This window comes from Empidonax traillii, unplaced genomic scaffold (assembly GCF_003031625.1).
Source record: "Empidonax traillii isolate 1590-97213 ecotype Southwest subspecies unplaced genomic scaffold, ASM303162v1 scaffold36:size2505666, whole genome shotgun sequence".
NCBI classification, from domain to species: domain Eukaryota; kingdom Metazoa; phylum Chordata; class Aves; order Passeriformes; family Tyrannidae; genus Empidonax; species Empidonax traillii.
Genome location: NW_020955229.1, coordinates 1452700 through 1475549, shown reverse-complemented (window position 1 = coordinate 1475549; position 22850 = coordinate 1452700).

Below are 22850 nucleotides of genomic sequence, written 5' to 3'. Positions count from 1 at the left end.
TGGTTTAGCCAAAGGTTGGTCCAGCTTTATAATAATGACAGCTGATCTGTTACTTTCCACTGAGATTTCTTTTTTTTTGGATGACCCCCCTACATATTGCATCTTGCAATTAGACTGTTGACAACTCTATTATGCTGACAGCAGAGGTAGAGCTACACAGGGAATTATACAGCATGTTGTGCTGTAAATGTTACTCACAGATGTTTTAAGAGGCAGTAGTTTGTCCCATGTGCTCCTATCTCTGCTGCAGTGCATCTCTAGTTGCAGTTGTTCGAGTCAGAATTGGTGGCATGCTGAGTCTAATGCAACTCTTACCAACAACTTTCTGAGATTAGGAGCCTGTCAGGATGATGTCAATGGAGGTTTAAGAAGTGCTTTCTGAAGTTGTTCTGAGTTAATAATTAATGGGTATCTCCCTTTGATAGTTCTTTTATATTTGGATGCAGCTGGCTGGAAATAACCACAAAGGGAAACTGATTTTATTTGTCATTAACTTTGACTTCACTTAGCAAATTATCCTGTGTCCCACCATCACATCTTTACTAATCTGGCTCTGCTATAATGTGAAGATGAAAACTTTGATTAACAAAACAGATTAATCAGTTTCTAGGGTGTTTGGGGGTAAGATGCATGTACATACATGTCCTCCCAAGTAGTTTTCCAGTACATGCTTAGAGATGGTGTTAAGTGCTAAAAGCTGTCGAGCAATCAGAATGTTTTTGATGTAGGCTATGTCTTCTTCTTGGATAAATGAGTGTTTTGCCAACTAAAGCAGAAACATTTTGTCTGCACATGAGGTGAAAATTTGGCACTGCATGCTGGAACATACAGGTTTAGGGCTCAAACCCATGGTTTATACTCAAAAATCAGCTTTACAAATGAAACTAATCCAAACTAATTTCCAATACTATTATTTTGCTAGAATAATGCCCACAGATGCTAAATGCTGCCTAGATTATGCCAAGACTATGCCCTACCTTAAATAATTGCTATTTTACATTGATTTATTTTCCAGTACTTGAAATATGTGCATATGTATCCTACCTACGCATTCCAACTCTGGCACAAGAGTAAATTCACACATATTGACCCTAATTTCCCTACAAGGAAAGATGCTGGAAGATTCAGTCCTTTATGAGATCTCTGTACTGCCACAAAAATATAGTTAAATTACTTCGTAAAATACTTTTGTCAGATTGACCTAGTCTATTAAAATTATTTAATGAAAGAAATTAGGAAAACAGAACAAGAAGCTTAAGAGAGGACAGAAAAACGCCTTATTCTGGATATTCAGCGATTTTGTCACTGCTTGAATGTTTCTATCTACAAATAATAATTAACAGATTAATCTTATACCCTTAAATTAAAAATTTTACAGTTCAGGTGAGAAAAAAAAATCTGTGCAAAAGATGCATTCAAATGCATTTGCGCTATTTTCTTATGAGAAAAGTAGTAGTTAAGCATATTTTGTTATTACCCACAGATTAAGAATCAAAGCAAAACGTAGTAGTTAACTAACAGGTCTCTTACTCTCCTGGGTGACCTACCCAGTGCAGATGAAATCCTATTTAGACAGAACACTTTACTAGTCAGATAATGAACAAGCAAGTTTACTGTATTGATTTTTAGAGCACACACTTTTCTAAGTAGTATGAATAGACCACGTTACCCATTTTCTAGTTATTATTTTCCATCCTGTGAAACAAGTTTTGAGTGTTCGTAATAAGCACATAAAAACTTTTCCATTAAGATCAAGAAATAAAATAAAATCTAAAAAAAAGGTAGTATTTTTATTAGTTGCTATCTACGTGGACATCCTGTAGAGGCAATAAATATATTTTTTGGTCCCAGGTTTATAATGCAGTGTATGGATTCAGTTATAAAAGTAAGTATCACCTGTAAGTAACTCTGAAAAACTTCAATACCAACAGAGATATGACTCCCCCCTACCGTCAGTGTGCACCTCAAATACATTTGAGGGTTTGAACATACTTTTGAACTATGAAGGACACCCTTAAGAGATAAGGGAAGCTTGACCACCATGTCACAGTTCTCCCTGATCATCCGTAATTGAAAGGAGCTTTTACTCTCTCCCCGCCTTCCCAAACCCAGTTAAAAAATTGTTTTAAAAAGTTGACGGGCGTCAGCAGGGAAGCTGAAAGTACAGGAAGGTCTTGAGATTATTTTTTTTTTTTTTAAATATCCTTACCTGTTTAGACAGATTAAGTCAGGGAAAGATGCTGTTTCAGTCATCCTGAGCATTTGATTACTATTTGAGCTAGATTTGATACTTGTCAGTAACATGCAAGGAGGACAAACTTGCTAAATCTTGCTGAGGGAACTCTAGCAGCTTTTGTTTAACTCAATAAGAAATAAACACATACCTCTGCCTGTGTTTATATATGTAGATGCATATGTTTATCAATAAAAACACACGAAATACACCGAACTGCATTCAAGCATAAGTCATTATCCGCTGCATTCTCTCTCCCATTTAAAAAAAAGGACAAAGATAACAGGGAATTGTAAGGATTTTTGTTAACGTGTACTCTATAAAACTATCTGATTGAAACAGTATATTCTCCTGAGAAACTTGAAATTGGGTGTTCTAGAAAGCACTCCAATTTTAAGATAACTACAGATAACAGATTTTGAAAGGCAGCATTATAAAAGCAAAGCTTATAATATTTCAGTGCCTACCGCTGAACTGCACAGCAGTAATTTCTCCAGGACTTGTTACTACTTTAATTGCATTTTCAAGCTTGATATTAAGAGAAGACTTTAGTGTTTACTATAATGTTCAGTTTTAGCTCAGTGTTGTGCTTTTTAAATGCAGATAAAAATTACTGAAGAAATATTCCTGAATAAATAACTCCATTAGATCCAAATGGTTGCAGATAAAGCATTCTTTGGGGGTGTCTATGCCTTCCCTTCATATTTTTCTGATATAAATAAATATTTTGGGCAAGTTCTGCAAAAGAAATGTAAACACTTCAGATAGATGCACAGCTCATGAAGCACATAGCTAAATATAAGACTTGTCTAGTGTTTCTTTTAAGAAAAATAAAATATCCCCAGCAGCAAAATATTTTAAATTATTTAAATGCGTGGCCATTTAAAAATAAATAGTCATGTCCTAGGTACAAAATATTCAATTCCAGACAGAAAATACTTGGTTCCTAATACGAGCAAATATCTTGACAAGTGATTTTATATTAAAAAAAAAGACTAATATTTCCTGCTGTGTTAGCTCTGTTTCACTGATGTGGTTAAACAGATTTTTAACATTCCTCACTTCTTAAAGGTGCACAGAACCAGGGTGATGACAAGATATCTGTGTCATGGTAAATTGAGAAATAATTATTCTATTCTTTGATTTATTACATCAGCTGTAAAGTATCTAAGTCGAACTGGGCACTGCAACCTCTGCACATGTGAATACCTCTCCGTATGTTATTTGTCTCATAGTCTATTCAAATGGGTTAATTACTCACGGGCGTAAAGAGGAACAAAATTCGGACCTTAACTCTCTGCTTTACCCTTAAATCTTTATTAGCCTCTGCCTACAAGACTATACCTGTGTGGTAAAGAAAGGAGCAAATTACACAGTTGCTCGAGTGTAATTGTTTTAGATGTTTTGAGCTTGAAATAAAAGCTGTGTTAATAAGTGCACAGTTGAAAGCTTTGCTTTCTATAGCGCCCAGACGCTTGTTTGCATTTGATGAAAATTATTAATACTAACACCAAAATGGTTTTGAAACCATTTATATGGAATACATACCTACCTCTTTGGTTAAAATCAGTGATCCATTAAGGCTTTTCTTGCTTTTTTCCAAGCTGTGAGCATACTGCGTATTTAAGTGTGTGTAAGAGGGAAGGTGGGGGGTAGGTTTAGCTGAATAAAAGATTGCTTGATATCTTGAAGTCCTTTGAAGAGTTTTATAGGCTTATAAAGCCCAGTGTGAATGAATGACATTTTTCCCCCCTTTACTTTTACATATGGAAGTTTGTTAACCTGCGTTTCAATTAGGGAATAATTATTAATTATACTAATTACAGGTTTAATGAAAACCACATACTTTGCAAAAAAAAAAAAACTTAAGCTTAGGGCTGAAATTGTAGCTGCAGACAGTGATGCTGCAATAAAGGTTGAAGCAACACTTACACTTCAGGGGTTTTACATACGTGTATACATTGCTTTAATGAAATAATAAAGCACTAAAGCAACTTCTTATAAGAAAAATCCACAGAGAACAAACATCCAATAAATTATTATTTCAGACAACCCTGGTTTTTTTCCACCAAGAGTAATAACCGTTTACTTTGTTTTAAAGCTAAAACTACTAAATTCAATACAATCCTTAAACACAAAAAAAACCCCTCTTATTTACTTACTTAACTACACAAAAAAAAAAAAACCCACAAGCACAAATCACAAGTTATCAACTGCTAGAAATTCTACTTTATTCTGACAAAAGAAAGCATTACCTACATTATTTTAATCTCACAATCATAGTTACACTAAAGAGTCCAGAAACTTTGATCTGGCACTGCAATTTTTGCCCCGAGCAACCCCCATAATTGTATTTCCCTTCACAATTTTTAAATTCCAAATAGGAGAAGCCTTAAAATGAAACCTCTCCATTTTTTAATGTCTATTTTTATTTGAATATGCTGTTAATTATACTTTCAAATAAACTTTTCAGAATGCTCTAGCATTGGATATCGCTTCTCCCTGGGAAAAGGCACCCGCAGAAAGTTTTGAGAAATATACGTGAATGAGAAGCACATACACAAAGACTAAAAAATCATGTTGTTTAGTTACTAGAAATCAGACAGATTTTAATCTAGTGTGTGTTTTAACTGAGGATAGAAAGTAACATGACTAAAGATCACTATTTAAAAAACTTCAAGTGTCATTGCTGCTCATTCATTTTTTCACAGTGCATTTTGAAGCCACCTGAACATTCAGCGTTAAATATTACAGATATAAAGCCCAAAAAAAAAAAAAAAATCTTTGGCCTTTTTTCTCTGGTTTTCATTCCAGTTTTCCATTGTCTCCTGGATTTAGTTACGCAAGTGTTTTAAAGCACTGGAAACTGTTTCCATCACATTATTGCACCGCAATCGAGACATATTTGCATAATGAAAAATAATTATGTAGATAATATCAATAAGTATGATTAAAACCATCTATTTGGGGGGGGGGGTTGAGTGGGAAGATGTAACTAATATTTATAAATTACCATTGTAAAATTAATAATCTTAAACATTTTTTAAAAATAGCATGCAAAGCAGACAGCAATTGTTTTACTTTAAACCTCTTTTTATAATATTGTTGTTGCATTTTCCACAATTAACTGGAAACTTAATCCATCAAAAGTACGTACAATTAAATCAACTATACAGAGATGAAATTACTTTTCATATTTCTCTTCCCATGCAGAGAGAGAATTCCAAAATTAAAGTAAATTAACTAGGTTATTGAAATCCACTTGTGATCTTGATTTTAGACTTAAACAATATTTTAGCAAATACTTAAAACAGGCAATTACTGTTTATATAGTAAACAGAAAACTGCCTCCAGTTTTAGATGAACTAGATTCACTAATATTGACAAGTAAATAACTGTTTGGAGCTGGAATCATACTTAATTACTACAGTCAACAACATTCATTATTGAATGCAGCATACAGTTTATATTAAAGTATAACATTATATATTTACATATTTGTTATTTGTCCATTTTTCCTAATAAGATAAGTTAGAAAATATGAAAAATGTACTGGATATTTAATATGCTGGTACTAGAAAATGCAAGTATTAATCAATTCAGCAAACTAAGATGCAAAATCCAGATCTTTTCCTTTCCCACAAAAGAAAAATATTAATTATGTCCCAGTCCTGCAATTTGACCAAAATCTTTGTAACAGTCTGCCTCAATTCAGTAGGACTTAGACCAGGATCCTCAACAGGCTCACAGAATTTCTTTCCTCTTAATTTGAGCTCTTATCAAATTAAACTTGACTTTCTGCCAAAATTACTTGAATTTTCAGAGATCAGCTTCATTTTTTTTTCTTCTATAATCTATTTTTGGATTCATAATAATAATTGATATCACTGCCTGAACATCACTGACATTAAACAGCATGAGAAGATGTGTCTGTTCTAGGGTTAGAGCCCTGCTTTTCATTGTACATTAAGGCTCTGTAGGAAGCAAATCTCTGAGAAGCTGCACTTATAGAAACTCCCTTTTGAGCAGTTTTGGGCCCTCTGAGGCTTCTTTCTTTCCTGCCTCTCGTCAGAAGTATTGGTGCCTACTTTGTCCAGGATGCTTTACCCAAATGAACAATATTAAAACCCACACAGAGATGTCCCTGCTGGTTTCAGCCCCTGGTGCAACTCCCACCAACCCAACAGTGGCACAGAAAATACTTTTAACCTGAAATACAAAACTTGATGGGTCTGGACAAGCAGCTGCCACACACATCACACCAGAGCTGTGACATGTAGTAACATACAGGTCACCAGGACTACAATGAAAGCAGACAGGTGAAAAACAGCCAGCAGCAACTTCTGGCATGGAGCTGACAAAAATCCACTTGCTGAGGCTCCTTGGTAAGTCCCAGCAACATTGTGGCTTCTCTGTTGGGGGTCTACAAAGCCTCCTGTGAGCATCAGGAAGTGCACAGGAGCCCACTGGAACAAAGCAGTCCTGTTTTCTTTCAAAATATGAGTCTACGTGCAAGAGCAAAGAAACGGCCCAAGCGTCCAGAAAACACTGCACATCTCTGATTTCTACTTCAGGGCCTTTACCAACTTTTGCATTAAGCCCTAGTTTTATAGCCATTCCCAGAAAATTTGGGCTTCACCCCTAACACGGGAAACGCTTCCAGATCCTCTAGCTATAAAATTTCCACAGCAGATCCTACAATGGATAGCTCAGACCAGGGCAAAAGGGCTTGAGGAGCTCTGAATTCTACCTGCCTAACCAAGGATCTCCTTTCCACCTTTGCAAAGAGCACTGCAAAGGGAAACAATGATACAGAGACACTGCTCAGAGAACACCAGAAGCAAAGCAACTGCGGCTCCACAGGCTGCTCTCAGGTTTGGAATGTAGATTTTCCTTTCCAATTGCCCTATATGAATAATATGGATTTTACCGCACGGGGGGAACTGATGGTAATCAATATATCCAAATTATTGTATTAGTAACACAACAATTCACAACCACTGAGGGCTGAAGAAGAAACAACAGAAATAGGTCACACCAAGGCTTACTCAAGCCCTGTACTTCTCTGTATTCAGGTATAATTCCTCTGAAATCAATGGGAATTTGCCTGAGTAAGGAGTAGGGTTCACTCGGTGATAACCCTGGAGTTAAAATATCTATTGCTTCACTACAGACCATTTCAAGGACTAGGTCTGATTATTCTCCCTCAGCAATGGGAAAAGCTATGCTCTCACATTTCAAAATCAGGGGTGGGCTGAAAGGGCTGCCAAGTCTCCTCCAGCATCATGGCACCTCATTGTTAATACTCTTCAGAAGCCCCTTATTTCCATTTACATGAGTTCATTAGGATTACACAGGTGACTGATGTTCTATGCTAAGTGTCTCCGTGATTGCACAAAGTGCCATATTAACAAAAATCAAAATAAAAATGGTTTGTCAAACGCCACACAAAATGCTGCCGAAAGCTTCATGGGCAACTGTTTTAGCCTCCATATGCCTGCACACTATGAGTCAATCTTTAATTACATGATCATATAGAAAACTCCAGCCTCGGTGGCAGGAGCTCTACAACATTACAAGCAACAAAACCCAAGGGAATGAGCCCACAGGGCTGCTGCTTCCCACTGCCTCTGCATTGCTAACACCACGCCAGTATCTGCCTGATCTCGATTCTTGTTATTCTCAAGTTTCTAATGGAAGAGAGGGGCTTGTTTCAAGACTTAGGAATGCAAAAGTAGCTAAAAACTTATCTTTACATCACCAAAGTCCAACTACCTCTGAATTTTGGGTCAGGTCCTTCCTGAACATTTTCTAGCTGGATTACTGTTGTCCTCCTTTCCCCTCTAAGAACATGAAGTCTGCCTCTATAACAGCCTCCATCTCCTACAAAAATACTAACATCCAGAGGCAAAGCACTAAAAGAAAATGGTAACAGTGGCAGAAACCAGAAATTTAAAATAAGAGCAGGCAAACATGGGGTTCAGTGCATGTTGGGGATGTTTTTTCTTTTTCTTCCCTCCTGAATTTTACAGCCCTGACAATCAGCATGTGTCAAGCCAGTGACAGTGGTCAGTCCTTGGGTGGAGCTGGCATCCCCTACCCTGGGAATAGAGCAGCCCCAGGGTGACCAAGAAGGTCCCAGCAGCCCATGACTGCCACTCCCAAAAAAGCTTCATGTCAGGGCTAAAAGCCCTTTCCCCTCCTGCAGTTCTTCATGGGCTGAAGCCTGATGCTCTTTTCCAAGGCAACAACCAAAGTGTCCCAGGTAATCAATTTTACCAGAACATACCAGAGAAATCAAAGCTGTCTATACTTTACTCTGTACACCTCTTTTGTGTTGAATACATACAGGGCCAAGCAAAATACAAGTATCCAACTGATTCCTACCCGATCCTAACGCATCACCCTGTACACATTTCTATTCCTACAAGTAGTCCTTAGCTACTTCGTCAGGAAAATAAAAAAAAAGACAAATAAATTAGCTCATATTAAGTTTTAAAACTGTGCCATTTCTTCCTCCACATAATTTGCTGACTGACTCCTGCTCTGGGGGTCCTGGAGAATTTTGCACGCGAGGCACTTGTGCGGCAGGCAGAGTGTCAGTGAGTCTCAGGTGGATTTCTGGACAAGGGAATAATATGATATCATGGTGTCTGCTCGGTGCCCTCTCCACGCACAATAGCCCTGAGTGGCAGCGCATGGTAAGCGGATGAGGCTGTAAGACGTGTATGATCTGATGAGCTTGGCTAAGCTGAGGGAGTCTCCTCTACTCGGCTAAATTAAAAACCTCCCTGCAATTTCAGTCCTAATCACCCCCTCTGATGCTGTAATTGATGATGGTCAGTTAACTCCTTCACTCCCCAAGGCCATTTATCAGAACCTGGAGAACTGTGCATTAAAGCGGTAGTTCGTGATTGAAATCAGTTGAATTTAATGGGAGGTCCTGGAAATTTTAGGGGTTTGCAAGTGATATGAAGCACACAGGAAGTCACAGCATAAATATTTCATGGCAGGACTTTGGATACTTTAGATCCATGATGCCCCACTCCCAAGTGGTACAAGCTGTCTTTAAGCCTGGTTTGTGGAAAAATCTCTCCTCTTCAGTGGCACTGAGACAGACATTGGCTTCTCTGCCACTCTCCTCCCTGTGGCTGGCACAGGCAAGGAGCCAGCAGCATTATTACACCCTTGCACCTCCCAGCTGGCAAAATGGCCCTTTGCAGCCTTTACCAGTTGGTGCAAGCTGCTCTAACTTGTGTTGAGAAACCAAACCAGGAAAGAAACTCCTATTTGCATTTTCAGCCTGATTCCAGACACAGCCCCTGTATGCGCCACACACAGGCTTATTGTTGGCTCTTACACAACATGCTCCAAACTTAATAACGAAGGTGTGACCAGAGCTGTTAAAACAATCCTGGAGCTAAATAACATCCTTCCGTTCCACCTCCTACTTAATGAAGGTTTTTAGGGAATTGTCCGTACAGTGCATTGTTCTTCTCTTGCAGAATTTTCTAAGTCTGATGCGTTCCAAGCAGGAAAAAAAAAAAAATTCTAAGATGTGATATATGTTTATACTCTACTGAATAAGAGGCTTTGCAGCATTGGCAAATCTATAGCATGAATTATTCTAACTGATTTATAATAGACAGTGATGCCTAAGGACTCTATATTCTGACTATTGTGCTTTCATGACAGGGTTCAGGTACAAGCTGCACCGTATTCCATAACCAGAGCATGCAAAGCAATGCCCATATACCTGCTTTAGAATTACAGCCTATTACTGCACTTTAGAAAAGGGCAAGAAGCTTGCCTTTGTTATATTTTTAAGGTTATGATTTTTAACTTTGTCTTGAAAGGCTCAGATCTCAATACAACTGATATTTATTATAGTTTCAGTATCCAGCCATCCACCCTAGATTTTTAAGTCTCTCCTTCCACACTAAAGCACCAGCAACTGCTGGAGCCTATTCTTACTTTTAGTTCTGCTGTGTTGCTTTGTGTCTTTTCTGCATAGGCTACAGAGTCTCAATAGTGTGAACCTACTTAGTTTACAAATCCCAGCACTGCTATACTGTAAATAGGAAACCATCTGGCTCAGGAGACACCTGGATATCAAGAGATGAGTCAGCTCAGAGAAGGCCAAGGCAGAAACCCCTCTTTGTGGCCTGAGTAGCAGCAGTTCAAACCTGCCCCCTAAGATGTTTAAAGACTTCTTTACAACACCTGACTGAAGGGCAAGAAATCGGGATGAACTGATAGACCTTCCCACCCAAGGCTTCACTCCTTCTTACCTGCCTGCAGAGGAGGACAATTATTATTCTAGATGCTCTGACAGATGAAAGCATTGATTCCAGACAGCTATTCCTACTCAGATCCCCAATTTATCTTGTAAAGAGTGTGGTATTCTCATAACACTACATCATTGACCAATATAAAAAAGACAAAATATTACTTTTCACTTTTCTGAATGCATAAGAAGGACTAAGTCCTGGCTGTTTCCCAGCAGCCTTTGATCAAGTCCAACTCTAAGGTGACTGACTGAAGACACAGTAAGAGGTAAAAAAAATTATTTTTTTATTAGAGTCCATCTCCCTTGCTGCTGTTACTTTTCAAAGGGATGATTTCCCAGGTCCCCAAAGCAACCACATCATCCCTGTTCCAATACTTGCCTGCAGTGTTTGACTAATGCGGCACGATACCAAAGTTCATATTAAATGAGGATACAACAATTTAGTCCCTAACAGACAACAAAACAACTGGCCCTAAAGTTCCTCCAGCACAACCAGGATCCACATGGCACCAAAAGGTGGAGTGTCTGCCAGCCAGCAAATGAATTTAATTAGGCAGTGGAGTGGCTGGTCTCATATGGCTGGAACCGCTGAGTGTAGGTGTGTGTGCACGTGCACTCCCGACACATTAGCAGAACTAAGCCAAACTGCTAAAGAATCCATCCATTTTTCCTGCGGCAATTAAGCTAAACAGACCACTCTGACCATGCCAGTAGGACATCTACTGGACCTGATGTTTTGAGAAATTACTTTAAGTTTGAAAGGGAAAACCTGAAAAGAGACATCTGCATGAAGACACCCCAGTTCTGATTTCTATACGATTTGCTATGTACTGCACAATGTTTTCCTCACTGAAAAGCCACCGGGACAGGAGAGAATTAAGATTGGCAATGAAAAATTAACTTAAAGAGCATCTGAGAAAAACATCTGAAGATCAGGCTTACAGGTCACTCTTCATAGCTTTGCTCAGAGAAAAAGCAATGTCTACAGTTACTACAGGAAACAAGCCCAAGACACTGAGGACACAATTCCATTTACTGGGTCAGATAACTGCGTGCAGCTATGCTTCCATATCCAAATGACATGCAAACTACTGTGAGTCAGTGAAATGTGAAAGATAATTTACTCACCTTTTTCAATATATGCTTTTATATATATTACTGACTGGTTTTCTGCACCTATCCAGGCACTAATACCAATACAGCCAACACTAGAACCACCCCTTTTTGCCTTCTGCAACCCCTTTAGAAAGGCAAGGGCAACAAACCCAATTAACTGGCCACTGGGGATTTCCTTTAGAGGAGAAAGCAGTCGGGGTGCACAGGGCTGACACCACACCCCATTCCCCTTTTGTAGTCTGTGACGGGAATGAATCTGTAGGTGACAGGCAGGACACACTGGCCATATGGCTACAACAGTTTGTGTTACAGCTCTGGAGGTCCAACAGATCTCCTAAATGGACAACAATAAGCTGGTGCGGCCCATCATACGCCTGAGGTTTTCCCAAAAGAGTTCTAGAAGATGGCAAGACAGTTCCACATTATCTTTAACCTTATTCCCAGTCAGTGCTTGGAGAGAAAACTAAATGAGACTCCATCTAGTCTGCTGGCCTTTGCTGGCCTTCTATTCCCACTTTCTTATTTGTAACAGTTTCATTGTAAATGAGTAGAGCATTAGAACATTAGCTTATATTGTACTGCAAAGCCTATTCCAGTAAACCTGTCAAAATTGGCATCATTAATAATAATACTTAGCACTTACATACTGCTTTACATTTTCAGAGCACTGTAGACATTAACTTAATTAACAAGTGACAGTTTCACAAGTAGAAGCTTTCTCTGCAGCATCAGCCTGCGTGCCTGAATTTCTCACAAAATCTCAAACTCTGCATTAATCCACTTGTCTTTCATCCCTCTGAAAAGATTATCTTCCTTTTTATTCACCTACTTTGGATATATACACCCATGCTTTTAAAAACCAAGCTATTAAAAATATTCAGGTGGAAGAACACTGACTTAACATAAGCTAATTGGAAAATCCACATTACCCTACTTTTCAGCCTAAATTACTCAAAAATCAGAGCTCTATAAAGCACATGTCTGGACAGAATAGGGCTCTAAATTGGTGTAAAGTGTACTTAATATTGATTGCTCTGCAATTTCCAAAACTGTTCAGAAACAGAGGAACATAATTAGGTTTTATTTGAATTTCTCCTTCAGGTTTAAAAAGAAAGATGGCCAAAAAAAAAAAATCAATATGTTAGTCTAGCTACAGAAGTAAAGTAACTGCAACCTCTGTCTCTAGCAATTTATATAGAAAATTCACTGGGGAGAATAGTGTTTGGTACTTGGGACCGCATTTCAGTGGTCTGTAGAGCCCCCACTAATTTCCAGAGTTGGCTTGTTTTCCACTTGTAGCCCACCAACAAAACCCAGTGCCCAAAGGACACCTGTGTAGCAGACAGAAGTCCCAGCTTGGTCCACCTACGCAATGAGGTAGAGACCCTCCTTCCAGCCTTCATCACAAACCTGCAGCTTACAAAGGCAAAGGGAGAACTCTATACCTGCCCCAACAAACCCCTCTTCCAAGACACTCATGAACATTATAACCCACAACCCACGTGGGTGGTAGATGTGCTCACTGCCAGGGTGAGCCATAAGACCACTGCAAACACCAACACAACCCACAGCATCAGGCTCCAGGAGTCCAACAGAAAACACAACCCAAATGCTTACACAAGAGGGCAAATACATCACTGATCAGACACAGTTTGAAACAACAGAGGTGCGTTGTTCTGCCTCAGCAGGACTACCAAAAACCCCATCTCCAACTGCTGGGTGCCAGCCATCAGGCTTTAAACTCCCACCACCACTCACTAAGAGTGATTTCCACAGCCAAAAATGAGTGCCTCAAGGAAATAAGCACCCAGAGGTGCTGCCGGCTCTGGGAAAACACTCAACACCCCCACGTTGCCCTCCCCAGAGCGCCCAGCAACCACCCTGACATATTCAGCCCCTCACACAACCAAGAAGTACCAAAGATCATAATAACATTTGGGTTACTCATACATCTGCTGGGTCTTTACACCGAGGGAACCAAACCTTGCAGGAAGGTCTCCTCCGAAATGCTCGTTGGAGAATGGTGGGAGGAGTTGAGCAGCCCAGCCTTAATAAGCTCCAGCTGAGGCCCCACAGGTATCTACAACTCAATGAGGGAACACCACAACAACAGTCCCTCCAGCAGCCAAGCTCCCTATGGAACTCATTCCACCTCTATTATGGTAGGGCAGGGTGGGGCCATGGCTAAAAACCTCCACACCCACCCAAAGGGCAGCTGTGGTGGGGATGTTCCTAGTTGGTGATGGCTCTGCTTGGGAGCACCACGCTGCAGAACCTTGCTGTGGGCACTCCCCGCTCCTGGAGTTGGGGAGTCTGTGTGTTCATAGTCCAGTTCATGGCCAGGATGGTTGCTTGAAAATGTTAATGCCTAAAACTCTCCAAAGATGTGCAGGTGCTACCAGGAAAAAAAAAAAAAAAAAAAAGTCATAGATGCGCCTTTTCATTTTATACATTCCTGGAGCCCAATGTGGGCTGAGAGGTCTCCGTTCCTCCTTCATACAAACTGCCCATACTGCACACTGGCATCACTGAAAAGCAGCTTCTCCATACAGCACAACTGCTGTGAGGATTTAGCCATGACATAAATGTTCATTCATAGCATAATAGTTATACTGGGAAGGGATGTTGCTTTTCAGCTACTTCTTGTGTAAAAGGTAGCACTGTCCTGCTTGTGCTCAAAGTGTGACAGGCAGGAACTTGACAGTACCAGGGAAACCGCTGTAAGCTTTTACTGGTTGTATTTCCCATGGAACAAACTCTGAGCTGAGGAAAATCAGCATTGCTCCATAAAAAAACATGATGCAAACAGCAATGCAGGCTGCTTCTTCCAACAAATACTTTGCTTAAGGAGGGTGTCATAACAGCTAAATGTCTGCTAAATTAATTGTTCATGACCCAAAGGATTCTTTTTTAGACATCTAATGCTGGTAAGTCTGGCTGCAGTATGTTTATGCCCAAACATGCACGCAGGAAAGCAACCAAACCAGCTTATTCAACCAGGATAAGGGATTCTGAACCAACCCTCACTGCCACAGCAGTGCACAGTGCTAACAATAACTCAGAATTTCCCTTCCTCTCACAGACAGTTCAAACACTGGCGACGGTCCCATCAGAGCATTTAATATCTGCTGTAAGCCTCTGTTTAGCAGGAAGATTACATCCCCCAGATTTCACAGTTCAAAAGTTTATACTGTCCTGGTCTATTTATAGACTGCTGACACTGCCTCTTCTAGAGTGCAGATATCCTGGGGAAAAAATAATAATAATCAGTTTGAACCAGTTTGAAACAGGGTTTTAAAAAGTTTGTTTTCTGTAGCCAGGACCAGCTCTCAGTGCTGCGTCAGAAGTTTTTCTTTGCTGGCCTAGGGTTTGCAATTAAGTGTTCTTCTGACCTTCCATTAAACTTGACACTTTGCAAAGAAAGTTAAAATATAGAACTGGATAATCAATACTGAAATCAACATACCCTTTGCTTGTAGTTAATCATTTTCTCAGGAGGAACAGGACTAGGTTTTGGGGAAAAAGAAATTAAGGAATCCATAGGTTAAAAATTACTTTTGCTGTAACAGAATGATCATGAATAGAATGACCATTTCAGCCTACAAATCCATTTCTTTTATATTTAGTTTTCACTTCCCATTGTACAACTTTTCCTCAGCTCTTTCAGCACGTAAATCTCTCAAACTCTCTTGGTGCAGGATTGCTTTCAAAACACAAAATAGATATTTTTATGTCATCTCCAGATATCCGGTTCCCTGAGAGATAAGATGCAGGCCTTGGTCTAACCTTGTTTACACAGATCAAAATCAGAACTCATATCATGGGAGTGAGCAGAGTGGCACTGCTGTGAACCTGCCCTTCTTCGTACTTTTGGCAGTTTTGTGTGTGATGCTTTTAACACATCTCTGAGCCAACTGATTTGAATGTGTTCTTTAATTAAACCTCTCTTTTAAAAATCAGGTGGCACTCATGCTTGTGAAGATCTCTGCCCTGGCATTGCTTTCAGGTCAAGGTCCTTCACACACAGCCTCCATCCAGCCTGACCCTGCCCTGATCCGGGCTTGGCAGTATCACAGTGATTTGCCTTTTCATTCCTCACTGCAAGTGATCAGGTTACTATGTGATAGTTGTACTGAAAAGGAAGAGGTAAAAAGAGGGAAAGGTTTTGGAACAAATCAAATCCTTCCAGTGAGTCCACCACTTCCCTGGGCAGCCTGTTTCAGTGCTGAACAACTCTTTCAGAGAAGAAATTTTTTTCCTAATATCCAACCTAAGCCTCACCTGGTGCAACTTGAGACTAGTTCCTCTTGTCCTGTCACTTCTTAACTGGGAGAAGAGACTGACCCCACCTGGCTACAATCTCCTTTCAGGTAATTGTAGAGGGTGAGAGGGTCCACCCTGATCCTTCTTTTCTCCAGGCTGAGCCCCCCCAGCTCTCTCAGCTGCTCCTCCTCAGACTTGTCCTCCAGACCCTTCCCCAGCTCCGTCCCCTACTCTGGGCATGCTCCAGCACCTCAATGTCTGTCTTGCAGTGAGAGGCCTAAAACTGAACACAGGATTCATCACCTTTCAGGGAGCAGCTTCTCAATCTTTTCTACTTTGTGTTTCCTTCAAGGCGTCATGGGCTAGATGGGACAGAGGTAAGAGCGTGACTTTTCTGTTCTGTAAGTAAGGATCCCAAACAGTAGAACAGCATTATTCTTTTTCACAGTGCTCCAGAGGTCATCAAGTATGTGCTTGAAAACATGAGAATTTAATCAGTTTGACCATCAGGTAAAGTTTAGCTCAAGTTTAGGCATTCTCTATCCAAAGTGAATTCTAATTTGCAAGCATGGCACCCGGATTCCAGCCAAGTATCTTGCACCTTTAAGGATAATACAAATTTTTAATGCTCTTCCACTCCCTTTCCTTGAGGGGAATGCACCTCCTGAAGAAATTACCTATAAGCTGCTTAGCTAGTGGATCTTCTGACAAGCTTTGCTCTCAAAGCAGCCCATGCACCCTCGGTTCACCCTCCTCTCAGCTGACATGGCAGAAGCAGGGCAGGCACTTCTCCTACTCAACCTGTGAGTAGTGAGCTGCTACACAAATCCTCCTCGTGGCCAGCCCAGTGCGACAGCTTTGGCACGGTGAGGCAGGGCTGTGTGCAGGGAAGGGCCAGCCTGCAGTGGTCGGGAGCATTTTAATCACAGGCTGCAGTAAATATTTAATTATCGTGTGATTTCTTCTGTGCAAACCTCAAAGCGCTTCTCGATATCAATACTTGCTCTAGTTATGTGTAACCATCTTTCAACTTTAAGGAATATATTCAGGAGTGATAATAAATATTTCATAAAACTGTAACGAAAAGCTGTTTGTAGACTTTAGGTGACCTGCTGCTTATTCTGAGGTGAGAGGAAGTACTTCAAGAGTGTATTAATTTCAAATAATTTTAAAGAAGTCTTACGTTTCTTGGATATCTGCTCTGCCCAGCTGAAAATCAAGGCCAAGATGACTCAGTCATTATACTGTAACGTGAATTCGCTATCCTCCCTGCATACAACATACACAGCATGATTCAAGGTTAAGCATAGAATATCAAAAGACTCAGAGCATGGACAATTTTAATGGTAAAGGAACCTTGACTTTTAGTGATTATATTAGTTCAACTAAAATTGACCTTCAATATATGAAGATTTCATTTTCACAAATACGTGGTATGACTGATGCCTTTATTAGGCTTACAAAAAAGTAATCAGAATTGAAGCTTTCAAGGCCACAGTCTCTTTTTTTCTCTTCAAGTTACAGATAAGGGAAGGAAAGACACAGTTATGAGATCTTAAAAGCAAAACTAATCTTTTTTGTTTGTTTGTTTCCTAATAAAAGGCGATGGTATTACTATTTATCAGGTCCCCCTAGCTAACATTCCTGCTAAATAACAACATGCCACTTTCCAGCGTTATCGCCAGAGTTGTTGCTTGTGCATATTTATCCAGTTAATGGGATGGATTTATTACAAGTATTGAATAATTTGGACCCAGCCTACCCTGATGTATTTTATGGCATGTGGTCAACACAGCTATTACGACGTGGGTCTGCAACTGCTCTGTAAACTGGAGCATACAGTCATTAAAATGAATGAGCACAAGTGTTTGTTATGCTGTTTTTAATTATATGTTTATCTCTTTCTCTTTTATACTTCCATTTTATTTATACCACATGTGGCCGCATATGGGCTGTAGATGTCATCTTAGGGGGTTTAGGCAAACACCAGGCAACCATCTTATTTTGTTTAGGAGGGTATAACTTACCTCCTTAGCAGAAATTACAGGGCTATATATCTTAATTTATACACATAGTCCTGAACTTTAGTGAATTCCAGTATCCAGAGTTGAGGGGAAGGGAGCAAATCTTCATCATGTGAAACATTGGTTTGGAGAGGGACTGTTTTAATGTTTACAGAATCACAGAATTGTTTAAGTTGAGAAAGACCTCTAGGGTCATTGAGTTCAACCATTATCACAGGTTAAAAATGAGTTTATTATTTAAATTAGATATTTATGTTATGATTTAGACATTTGTTGAGGAAGTTCATTAATATCTTCTATGGAACAGAAAATCCTGGAGACTAAAATCCATTGTACTATTAGTTTAACAACTAATAGTTTAAAAATATAGTTTAAGGCACAAATTAATGGTACTTTCAGGGCTCATTTCTGCTTTCTGCAAGTACTGCCATGTGGAAATATCATTCCAAATATCATTCCCTTGCACCCTAATGAAAACTAACCTGAAAAGGTAGTACAGGTGTTGAAGGACATGTCTGATAGGACAGTTCTGCCAAAGCTGCCAATGGACAGTAATGCACTGGAAACCAGATTCTGTGTTATGGTACAAGGAATCCAGAGGAATGGACCTGGTCTTCAGGGCAGTGGCATCCTGTTGAATCTGTGGTTTATACCATGAAAACCTTTTGACTTATTATTTGGTTTATGGGTTCACTCTTCTTGTGATTTTATTGGTGGAAATGGGCCAGGAAAACCAAAAGAAGATTGAAAGCCCACTTTCAGTGAGTTGTATATTCTTGAAATCTGCTTTCCATGAACGTTAATGTCAGGACACAGAATCATCTAAACTTTTATATACATCAAAGACATTGTTTTAATCCGTATACCTCCTTTGGACAGTTAGGAGTTGAAGAAAGTAATGTCCAGACACTTGAATCTGTGAAAATTTGCATATGTACATTGCTTTCTTCATCGGGTGAGCTATCAGTTGCGTTCTCAACGTTGGCTGAAGGCCTATATCTTTCACATGACAGAATGTGAACAATTTATGCATTTAGCTAAATCTGCTTAACCTGGGTCAAACTACACCCATGTTGGAGCTCTGCCATCATAAGCAAAAAAGAATTATAGATCTGATGGTACATGTTCTGATGAAGGAGAAATAGTGACACTGGGCTGATCAACAGTTTAACAATGACACAAAGTGGCTCCCTCTGAGGACAGGATCAGGTCTATTGAAACGATCAATTTAAGTTTTAAATTGTACTTTTAATTATTTAAAATAGAACGTAGGCAGAGCTAGGAAAGAAAAAAATCCCTTTGTGTCAAACAGTAATTACATCTGACTTTTCCACCGAAAACTCTAAGTGCTCTAGTACAGCATTATAACTGCTTAAAAGTAGAAGGTTCTTAGAAGGTTCTTTCTTTTGCATAGTTCAGATAGCTTTGTTAGTGGGGCACACAGCTCTTCGTTCCTGGGACCCCGCTTGAACTCTTCGCTTAAATGAATACACTGGTTTTGCTCAGTCATTAGTAGGCAGTTACTCATATCGAAATGCACTGCATTTAATTCAGGACAGTTGGCAGCCTCTGCACAAGTGAGACTCCAAAATGAGCCAGCATATAAAGGAGGGGAATGTCTTCAGCTTAGAGCTGGGGTTACCTCTAGGGCAAGGAGGGGATTTTCTCACTCCAGCTGTCTGCATCGGAACTGGTATTCAGTTCCTGCTACTCTGAGACCTGCAATCTTGTTGAGGGAAGGGAGAAAAAGTAGAAAATAATAAATAGCCACTCAAATGCTCACTAGGAGAACAGAAAATTGTAAATAACACACATAAAAAAAATCTGAAATATACCTGCTCATGCATCAATCACCTCCATTTCAGATGCGATACCAAACAGAGAGGATGAATGAGGGTTCAGCTCAGTTAGGAAGAGTGCAAAAATCAACAGCAGTAAAGCTACTTTTCAGGTTAGCATAATCTTCTGTCTGCAAACAGTGTCTGGTTTATCTGATTATTTTTTTTTTTTTATTGGACAGCTGTGATCTTCTCCTTTCAAAACCTTGTCACTGCCGTTCAGCAGAAATGTAAGTGATATGATTAAGGAACATGGCATCTTGTATAATCGGTCGTAATCATTATCTAGGGGTTTCAGTAACATGACACATGCACAGCAACAGCAGCATCTGCTATGGACTGACAGATATCTCAAGCTCAGGATGATGGAAGCACACTCAGGGATTTGTAAACTTGTCTTGGCTAATGCCACTACCCTGATGTGAACCTGTTGTTGGCTGTGCTGCTTAAAGGCCAAAGATTAAAAGTGTTTTATAAAGTTCATCTTATCCCCCATGAACCTCCATCTCCGGCCGGTGTGGGATGCATTACCTTGGCAGACCTTTCCCACTTTCACTGATAGGGTGGTACTTTTGGAAGTAAAGAGCAGAACTCTATTTTTGTAGCGTTTTCTTCACCACGCATCAGGTTGGTGTTTTACAAACACTCGATGCCGGATTAACTGTGTTTCCAGAGAAGTCAACAAAGTTGAATTGCGTTGTATACACTCTGTAAGTTGTAAACATGAGGGGATGGACTCCGCAGGGACACGTGACTGTAACTTGAGCGAGCACTGCTGTGTCTTTGCTGCTTGAGAGAAGCTCCGTACCCTACGTAGGAGCTGAAGACCACTAGCCATGGCCGTATTCTGGATGCTTCCTATGGGAGATCTGAACTCTGTTTCTTCCTGAGCCTGCAGAAACTAAAATCCAGTCTCTCCCTTTCTTCATGTGTTCCCCAACCACTGTGCTAATAAAGGTCTGGGAGAAGTAGAGATGAGAGATGTTTTCCATGCCTCCTTGTTATAACAGAGTCACTGGAAGGCAAATGGCAGTGAGCCAGGAGGAGAACAAGCACATGAGAATCATGCCAGAAATGGGATACATGTTTTTTCTTCTTCTTCTTTTTTTCTTTTTAATGTTTTTTGATTTGACAAAATTTAGAACAGCTGTAGACTGCATTAATTTACTCTGAGGTCTGAGTGATTGCCAAGGCCGTGGTTGGGGACATCACTTTTGCACACCAACTGTGGAAATTCATCATTCCTCTGTGTCAACATCAGAGGATTAAGACTTGGGCACTGTTCCTTTATTGTGACTCCAACATTTTGGTCACTTGTAGACAGGATCTTGTACTCAGCCTGCTCCATTCAACTTTTTGGAAGCATTACTACAGATGTATTTCTGGTACAGTTACAAGCTACCAGCCAGTGGGCAACGTGAAGTCAGGTTTGTTCTGCTATGAAGCAAAACCCATTTTTATGCAAACATGGCAGTTTATAAAGGTAAGGTCCATCTAGACAGGCTGCTGTAACAGTATCATTTATTTGCATCTGCCATATGTCTCAGTTCCAGGAGTCTCAGTATGCAACATTCACATTTTACAGATCCCGAGCAACATTTAGGATTATTCACAAGTATCCAACAATTATGAATAATGAATATATTGGATAATCTTTAAACAGGTTAAATGCTTTAAAGTAATTTCATAAACATCAGCATATTATATATACTATATATTCATTCTACACCAGAGCAGAACTGCAGATCATGTTTCATCAAACCATGTTATCTAAGAATAACACAGCTAATTGTTTCAAAAGTATTTATTCCCACTTAACTTTTTTAAAGCTCTACGGATAAGGATTTTTCGTGAGATTTTTAGAACATTATGATTCCAGTTTCCTGACTCTCACCATGCAGGACTTTATTCCACAGATTATCTACTTAGGTCAGCTTTTTTTGATTATGGGAATGGGCTATGCTGATTTCTACAATTTGAGAATCTGGACCGTGGAGTTCAAGAGGATGACCAATAGAGTCAGGAGCTCATCAAGTTCAGTGATGGAATCAGAGTCTGATTCTGCTTCTGTTCAGGGACAAAGGACTGATAACTGATGAAAGGAGAGGCAATTAGTTAACCACATTTATGAAGGGGACAAAAGCAGAATGCAAATGGACTTGCCTCTTTAAGGCTTGCTCTGCTATTGCCTCATGGAACAACAACAAAAAAAATTCATTTTCCTTTATTCTCAAATACAAACATATTGAATGATTATTGTGTAAGTGCCAGGATGTAGGTATCAAAATTGACTCTTCCTTCTTGCTTTCTTGCAGGTCAAGGTTTGAAAGAAAAATATGTGTATAGATAAAACAGGCACAGATCAGATGTAAAAATTCACCTGCTCCATTTATTAATGCATTTCTGCATGTGAAAATACAGTGTCAGGAATTAGGTAGCATATGAAAGTGGGATAAATAGATAAATTTAAACAGAATTTTGAGTAAAGATACATTTGGGAATACAAAACAGCGTGAGATTAAACATAATGTAATCAAAGGTAAGAGAAAGGAATTTGACACAACATGGCAACGATCAGAATTTCAGCTCTTAAAAATTGCATTTTTACTGAAGGCTTTGCCACAGGTGAAGTTACAATAGCTGCCCCCACCCTCAGCCCAGGCATAAGCAGGTGTTCCTGCCTTCTCTTTGCCTCTGAGACAAACACCTGCTAATATTAGCTACCTACTCCCCGTCGCCACCAGAAGGAGCTTAGCAGATATTTCATTGGATTGTACAATAATGTGAAGTCTTCTCTAATCTTATTTGGCACATTACCCATGGGATTTGTGGAAATCCTCAATGAACCCTAACCCGGAGGTATAGCAGTCGCATAAACTCTGCGTGTGAGTGTGTGTCACCGTGGTCACGAGGACTGACCTTGACTTTACCTACTGCTGGAGTTTTTTGGCTGGGCCCACAAGTATCCCTTAAATCCAAAGGGAATGAAGTATGAAAATCAGTCTTCCAAACACACAGTGCTTTGGCTGATTAGCATGGAGAAAAAGGAATTAATAATGAGGAGAGAAAAAAAAAAAAAAAAAAAA